This window comes from Hyaena hyaena, unplaced genomic scaffold (assembly GCF_003009895.1).
Source record: "Hyaena hyaena isolate Hyena2069 unplaced genomic scaffold, ASM300989v1 scaffold_202, whole genome shotgun sequence".
NCBI classification, from domain to species: domain Eukaryota; kingdom Metazoa; phylum Chordata; class Mammalia; order Carnivora; family Hyaenidae; genus Hyaena; species Hyaena hyaena.
In genome coordinates, this window is record NW_024080832.1 from 178,294 (window position 1) to 186,628 (window position 8,335).

General features: G+C 47.6%; 1 long non-coding RNA gene across 1 annotated transcript; it reads right to left on the reverse strand.

The window, feature by feature from the left end:
* Positions 1-4,437: 4,437 nt before the first annotated feature.
* LOC120238200 lies at positions 4,438-8,060 on the reverse strand. The gene is made up of 2 exons (XR_005530155.1): positions 7,789-8,060; positions 4,438-4,531 (listed from the first exon to the last, which is right to left on the reverse strand). It is a non-coding gene; the product is annotated as an uncharacterized LOC120238200 (long non-coding RNA).
* Between the last annotated feature and the right edge of the window lie 275 nt (positions 8,061-8,335).

The following is an 8,335-nucleotide window of genomic DNA, read 5'->3' on the forward strand; positions in this document are numbered from 1 at the left end:
GGAAAGGCAGCTTGAGCTGGGTCCAGAAGCACAAGCTTGAATTTTGAGTTCCTAGTCCCGAGACTTTCTAGCTGGGTTCAATGCCTTCGGTTCTTGGAATCCCAGTTGCCTCTCCTGTACAATGGGCACCTTCTTTGTGGGATTTGTGAGACGACTAAATGAGATGATATATGTGATACCTTTTAGTACTGTGCCTGGCTCACGGTAAGCGCTCAGGATTGCTATTTAACATGTGCAGAGCCAGACCAGCGGACAGCATTGCTAGATACACCTGGATGGTTCTCGGTTTGTTTCTGACCCACATCTTTATCTTCTCAGGGTCTGATTTTAGGTCACAGTTGGTCGAGAATAGGAAGGAGTACTGCTTATAGGTATTTGTCAGGGTTCTTTCACCTGCATTGCTTTTCTCTTGTGTTCCTCCACCTCTCCTTTTAGACTGGTTCCTATAAAAGACTGGTTCAAGGTTCTGAAGTCAGACTCCCTGGGTTCAAGTCCCTGTCTTACTACTCATTCCCTGTGTCACCTTGAGCCAGATATTTAAGTTCTCCTCAGCTGTAAAGCAGGTATAAAAACAACATCTTTTACTTTTTTTAAATGTTTATTTATTTTTGAGAGAGAGCCAGAGAGCAGGGGGAGGGGCAGAGAGAGAGGAGACACAGACTCTGAAGCAGGCTCCAGGCTCTGCTTGGAGAACATGAACCCCGAGATCATGACCTGAGCCGAAGTCAGATGCTAAACTGACTGAGCCACCCAGTTGCCCCAAAACAACATCTTTTAACAACATCGCAAGGGTGTTGTGAGAATCATAATAGTACATCCGTGTGTGTGAAAGACTCCTGAAAAGCCTGGCACCTGCTAAGGATTTGATATGTTGTCTGGTATTATTAATACTATTTCATCTCCCAACCATGACCCCAGCCTCCAGTCTTGTCCATTTGTCTCAGCCTCTCTCCTCAATTCCAGCTGCTTATTCTGACCCACCTGTTGAACATTTTCTCATAAAGATCCAACCAAAACTTCATTCTCCCCAACCTGTCCTAAAACACACCTACAATATACCATCCACTCTTCTCTTTCCCCCAATTTCCTCCTCTGCCTCCCTGCAGCCATTCTTCATCAATGTCAGCCCTGATGGAATTCCAGAATTCCAGATACCGAAAAGCCTTGTTTCTCTCTCCTTTTCCCACAGACTCTCACAGTTGGAGGGCACTCGTACCCGCTTGAGGGAAATGAGAGCAGGGCTGGAAAGTGACTTACCCAAGGTCACCAGCAAGTGGGCAGCAGAAGGAATTCAGGCCTCCTGCTTTTGAGGTGACTTCCCTTCCACCACCCCATGGCTGTCTTTTTTTTTACTCTGTGCCACAGAACCGCTTTGCCCGAGTTGCCTTAAGGGCCCTGGCAAGCTCGCATTTCCTGGGACTGGGGAGGCTACGCTGGGGGGGTCCCCGAGTACTTCTTGAAACAATTAAGAATCAGATTTCGTAAGTTGCCCTGAGTTGTGCGTTGGGGAAGTGGGGGGGGGGGGCGGTAAGGGAGGTTAGCTCCTCTGAGAATTTCTAAGCATCCTGAACAAAGTAAACCCCAAACTGTAGGATGTGAATCATTCTGAGTGTGCCTCTGTTGGTCACCAATGGGTACAAGAAATGTAAATTCTGCAGGGGTTATGAGTGGTTTAGCCAGTGTTTTTCAATGGAAGAAATTCTAAGCATGGAATTTGAGGGTGCCCAAGGGGACCCCCCAAGTCTCTTCGTGCAGCCCCATCTCTCTCAGCCCTGACAGATCTCAGGTACCGAAGGCTGTAGCTGATGGGTGCTCAACGGGGGCCACGTGCAGGCTACAGGCAGGCTGCAGGCACCAAAACAGCCCTCTAGCCATCCCGTTTCTACTTCCTCAGACTATTGAAGTCAGAAAATTCTTGCCATTCCTGAGCTCGTAAGGGAGACTCAGACCCAGTGACCTCCTTTTGTTCCTGCGAGGCTTCGGCCTGTTTCGCCCCCGTTCAAATGAGCTCCCGCTTCAGCTCTTAGACGCCTGGGGGGGTGGGGGTGCAGGAAAGGGGAGTGGGGAGGCCCAGCGGGAAGAGTCTACGAGAAAAAGAGGGCGGCCACGCTTTCCCCATTCTCCCGCCGCACCAAGGGAAGATGAAAAGCCCTAGAGTAAAACCAGACTTTAAAACCTTCCCGTCTCTCTTGGTTGAGACAGGAGGTAGAATAGAGGTTATCATGGGCTGTGAAAGAGGGGGCTGGGAGGAGGGGAGGGAGACTTACTGTTTCGTGGGGAGAGTTGTTGGGAGAGGGGTTGGTGATGAAAGCTTTTGGCTATAGACAGTGGTGATGGTTACACAACCTTGTGAATTTAGTTTATTGAACGCCACTGGGTTGTACACGTCCGGGTCGTTAAGATGATAAATATTATGCTATGTATTTTGCCTCACTGAAAAAAAAATCAACAATAATTTTTCTTCCCAAACCCCATTCTCTGCATTTCTTTTGAAACTGACTTCAAATAGACTGGCCTTCAAATCTGTGCAGCCGGATTCTTTGTCAGGAGATCATTATACTTTGCTTTAGGCTGGTGGTTCGAGAGAATTATGGATGACAGGACTGATTGAAACTGATTTATTTCTCAAGTGTTTGAGATTCCTTCATCCCTCCCCGCTAATGTCTATTCGGGAAGGGCTTGTCTTTACCAAAGACGGAAAAACAAAAGAAAATGTACAGGCCACCATCTAAAGTGGGCCTGGTTTAAGAAAATCTCTTATGTGAAATCTCAGATTTGGAAAACAAAAGACTGATTCACTTAACAAAAGAGTTTACTCAAAGGTCCCTTTAAGAAGTTAGCCCCCTGGTGCATTTAATGATATTATTGGATTAAAAAAAAAAAAAGTCATCCCGACCATTCAAGGACACTGCACTGTAAATACGTGAATGCATTGTATTGTGTTGTAAGAGTGGGAATAAAGGAGTCAGGACTCTGACAAATGAACCATTTTGGCCCAGAGTAACACAAGGGGGTGGGGGTGGGGGGAGCAAGACCATTTTCTTGGCCTAAAATCCGGGCGGCTTTCTGGGGAGGCTTTGGGAGTTTGTGATTTATTTAAGACCAGCTGAGCCCAAGGCCTGCAATGTGTCCATTTTGAGAACTTATGGTCAAAGTCGTACCTCTGCTCGTGCTGACCCCCCATCACCTGCCCTCATCCTAAAGGCTCTCAGGTGTGAGCTCAACTCTGTCCTGCGATGGGAGAAAAATGTATCTATTGCCAAAAAGTGGATTCTCTCTGGTGATGAAGAAGGATCCTTATTTATGTCTGCATAGGTACATTCTGGGGCCCATAAAGGTTTAATTGTCCCTCTAACTAGTTTTTTTTTTTTTTTTTTTAAACCCACAAAGAGGCTGCCAGCTTTCCCCAGAGTTTAAAACCAACTGAATGCGGTTCTGTGGAAACTGCTTTAAGTGTGGAACTCGCGCTGTGTCCTGGGGCACAAGGCGTGATTGTTTTGGGGGAGTTGAAAGATGCAGCTCTTAGGAGGACTTTTAAAGTCAGTTTTTGTGGCTTTGGGCTGCTGCTGACCCTGGCTTGGTCTACAGAGAGGGGAGAGAGAGAGAGAGGAGAGAGAGAGAGGGAGAGAGAGACTGACTCTCACCAGGAGCCTATTTCTGGAAGTTATTCCCAGGGTGCCACTGCCCTCTACTGCCACCATTCGGTTCAGGGGGGACCTCCCTGTCACAGGACCCTAAACACCCTTCCTTTTCTCTCAGATGTTGTCTTTGAAGATTTCAAAGACTTACAGGGCAGAGAAGAGATGGAAAGAGAGGAAGCATGTCTATGAGACAAAACAGAGACAAAACAGACGGACGCTGGTGATTGAAGCTGAGTCCAGACAGTGACAGACGCAGTGTGCCTGACTTCTAGAGAGCGTGGGGGGAGCAGGGGCTCATTCTGTGTGGCTCCCCGCAGCTGCCGCCCGCCGTTTGCTTATCCTGCATATACTCCGTTCCAGGCACAGTGGTAAATGAAGTGCACACAGTCCCTGCCCTCAGGAAGCTTACAGTCTCACGGTGGAGTTAGACATTTAAGGAAGTTAATTATGCTAACAAACACATAATTATCTACTTACTGTGGTGAGAGCTATGAAGAAAACATAGAGGGTGTTGCGAGAAGCTAATGAGGTTCACGGAAGTTTTTCTGAGGAAGTTAGACCTGACAATCTGGACCTGAAGAATAAGAGGGAGTGAGTGGAGTGTGAGGGGGATAGGGGAAGGGGAAGGCCCCAGATGGAAGGGACAGCATGTGCAAAGAGGCAGGAAGGACCAAGGGCCTCTTGAATATTGCTGGTAGAGTGAGATGTGGCTAACGAGGTAGGATGTCTAACCGCGGCTGCCAGAATCTTCTTTAGTCTCTCTTTGAGCCCTCTTTCCTTAAAAGATTCGTAAAGGTTTCTCCATCCATCACACTTTACTTTGAGCCTCGAAGGGCTCTGTCCAGACTGCCCCCGGATTACTTGAACCTTTCTCACACTCCTCTTGGGTCCTATGGGGAAAACACATTTATCAAGAGACTAAAGCAAATAGTTTTGACGTGCGATTCTGTACCATAAGGGAGGCTATAATGAAGTCAGTCCCGGTTTACATGACTCCAAATGGTTTCATTTAAATGTCCCACCCTGTATTTAGGCGTCCCTACCACTTTAGTTGACTGTTTATCTTCCAGTACAGCCTCCTGTACTTACTGTCTTGGCCTCTATTTAATTCCATCTCTCACTTTTTCCATTCCATGGCCTGTCATTTACATTTTTCTTTAGGAAATGCAAATATTTATTTACAGTATTAGCTTTTACTCTTGCTTAGCTCTATATATTATAAACGCTGCGATATGGGTTCTAGTCCTGAATTGTCCATAAACTGATGGTGACCTTAGCCAAGTCATTTAACCTCCCCGAGCCCCAGATGCTTTGTAAAATGAGGTGTTTTTCACTTCTGTTATTTTGTTTTGTCTTACAAAGCCAGCAGATCCGTATTCAGGATTCCTTTTAAGTCCTGTGGCTCTGTACCTCTTACAGTCATCCAGGGGTATTTCTCTTACATTTTGGTCTTTATCAGCCCCTCTTTCAGAGTATCTTTGTGGGTAGGACCAACTTTCTGTATAATTGCTTTTGTGTGGTAACGTACCCAGGGTAGTATTTAGCGAATGAAAACAGATCACCGTGTAGGGCTTGGGTTAAAGCTCACATATGGGGGAAGTGGTTGAAAAGCAGGAACATTCCAGCTGTAGGCCCAAGATTCCCTTACATGGCTTCTCAGCCTGGGGTGTATGAACCCACAGGGGTATATAGGGGTGCACCAGCCCTTCCTTCCGGAACAAGAGTTCTACTCAAAGATTTGAGGAGAGGAAAGTGACTCTAGTATTAAGACAACTAGGGAACTATTGTGAATAGAAGATAAAAATCATATGATATCTTAATATAAAAAGGGAACCTGGAGAGGGTGGTTATGTGCACACTGCAATGTGAGAGGAAACGGGGCTTTTACTTCTGCCTTGGGTTGCTTGAAAAACACTTGTTTCACACATCCCTTGAAATATGTACACTTTATTTATTTATTTTTTTATATTTTTTATTTATTTCTAGGGGGGGGAGAGAGAGAGAGAGAGAGAGAGAGAGAGAGAGAGAGACAGCGTGAGCAGGGGAGGGTCAGAGAGAGAGGGAGTCACAGACTGAAATAGGCTCCAGGCTCTGAGCTGGCAGTCAGCACAGAGCCCGACGCGGGGCTCGAACCCACGAACCGCAAGATCATGACCTAAGCGAAAGTCGGACGCTCAACCGACTAAGCCACCCAGGCGCCCCTGAAATATGTACACTTTAATAGGGTAAAGGTGCTACTCACTCACTCGAGAAGGGCATTCCTGATAAATAGTGGACATATGTGGAAAATCCAATTACACCCATCAGGAGAGTTTAAAGAGGGTCCCGAGGTTGAAAAGGAACCAGGCTGAACAAAGGACCCATTTCCAAAGACCAAATTGGTTACACAATCTTGCTGAAGACTGAGTTTGGCTCCTGGCTGAAGGCTGAGTTTGAACTGATCCAAACATCTGGAAGATCTCTCACCCTTTCTCTGACCTCTGGTATCAACTTGTCTGTACCCCCAGCTTGGATACTTACCGTACCGTTTTATGTTAGTTATATTTTCTTGTTTATACAGCTTCTCAGCCAGAGTCAGGGAGGTAGGGCGAATTAAGAAAAAGTATATGATTGGAGGTCAAGACCTTACTTACTATGTGACTTTTGGTTCCTCCCTGAAATCTCTCTGATTCCCAGTTTGCTCAGCTATTAAATGGTGCAAAATAACACCCACCTTGCCTACTGACCGGGTAGGATTGTGTGCAGAGCCTATGGATTTGCAATGTAAAAGCATTTTGTAAATCATTAGACAAAAATCAGTTATTATTAACTAAGACCCTAAAGGGAAGGAGGGTATATCTCCCACATCATCTTTCTATTCCCCTCAACTTTTAACTTTGCCTAGTTGGTTCTGCTAACTATTAGAGATAAAGATCATGAAATTCTGTCCCCAGGCTGACCCTGGGAAAACTCTAATTCTGTCTTTCTCTCCCACCCCCATTCTTTACCCCTTTACTGGCTTCAGTCCCCACCCCCACGTGCGCCCACACTGTTATTTCTTCCCATTGCCCCTTCCAGAGAATTGGGGTATTAAGAAGACATTTAAAGAGACTGTGTAATGTATCTGAATGAACTGCTGGAGGTAATCTCAGGCATCAGCGGGGATAGTTTTATGGCAATGCCATTTTTGTGGGCAACTGAACTGGTGTCATTCTGGAAACTTTCTCCCAGAAATAAAAATGCCCAAACAGAAATCTGGATTTCTCTCTCTCTTTTTTAAAGAGACTCAACCTAAACATCTCCTTATGTACTAATAAAGGACCATGTTTTCATTGCACTGTTTGCTGAAGTTGGACAATTTCTCTCCCTTCTGAGTGTGAAGGCCAGCCTGTTTCATATTTGACATCTCTGAGGGAAATACCAGGAAAGGTCGAGGAGGGGGTAGTGGGCAGGTTTAGCATGTACTGGTTTAAGAACTCCTCAGCTAAACAGTAACTTTACTAGGCCATTCCCTTCACATCTGCCTTGGCCTCAGAGAAGAGTGGACTTTCTTAACCAGAAATGTTTTCAGGGGCACCTGGCTGGCTCAGTCAGTAGAGCATGCAGCTCTTGATCTTAGGGGTCACGAGTTCAAGCCCCATTTAGGTGTAGAGATAAGAACAAAAGAGAGAGAGGAGAAAGAAAGAAAAAGAAAAGAAAAAAAAAAGAAGGAAAGAAAGAACTGTTCTTAGGCCTCTTCATAATTTTCCCCTTCAAAATGCATGAGTTGTGCAAGAAAAATCCACATTCCACACAACAAAGCAAGGGTTCTAATAGGAGTTTGATTTTTTACAGGCAATACTTTCATCTTCTGTTTTGTTTTATTATGTTAAAGCAAGCTTTTGTTGTAAGAAATCAAGTCAGTTAATAAAGAGGGGTAGGGGAGTACAGAGTGGACACTTTTTTCATTTGTTTCCCCCAAAGTGTGGGGATTGGAGCGGAGGGTGGTGGCTCCAGATTCCCACATCACTCCAGGGGCAAAAAGCAGACCCAGAACCAAGACAGGCCAGTGACTTGGAACCAGGAATACAAGGGTCAGCCCGCCCCCCACCCCCCGGTCCAAGAGGAGCCTACACTGCTGCCCAGCCCCCATGGACCAGCACCTGGCCAGGAGTCTTAGTTTCCCCACCTGTAGAATGGTGGCACGGGCTTGCTCTCTCCAGATGCCTAGGATGTACTAAAAAGAAACCACCCTCCTGCATGTGGTTCTGTTTCTCGGGCTATGAGAGCGGGCAGAGGAGAAACAAAGCACAGGGCTCCTCCCCACCTACGCAGGTCCAGGTGATCTTTTTCGTGGGGGGTGGAGGGAGCCCGGAGATGCCGGGCAGAGACCAGCCCCGGCAACCACGTAACCCGAGGCCCGGTGGCCTTCGCGCCCGCGACGACCCAGCACGAGCCCGGCCGCCTCGGCCCCCGCTGCGCGGCGGGCTGCGGCCTGCGGGGTGGGCACGTGACCCCGCCCGTTGCCCCAGGAGACGGGCGGCGCTTTGTTCTCAAATCCCCGACTCTCCCACCGAGGGCTCCCGGCGTGGTGGGCGGGGGTGCGCGCGGCGTTCGACCAGTCGCCTCCGCGTCGCCGTCCAGCCCCTCCCGGCCGCCCGCCCCCCGCCGCAGTGGTACGGCCCGGGCCCCGAGGCTGCGCGGCAGCGGCACTGACCCCAGACCCGGCGGCGGCG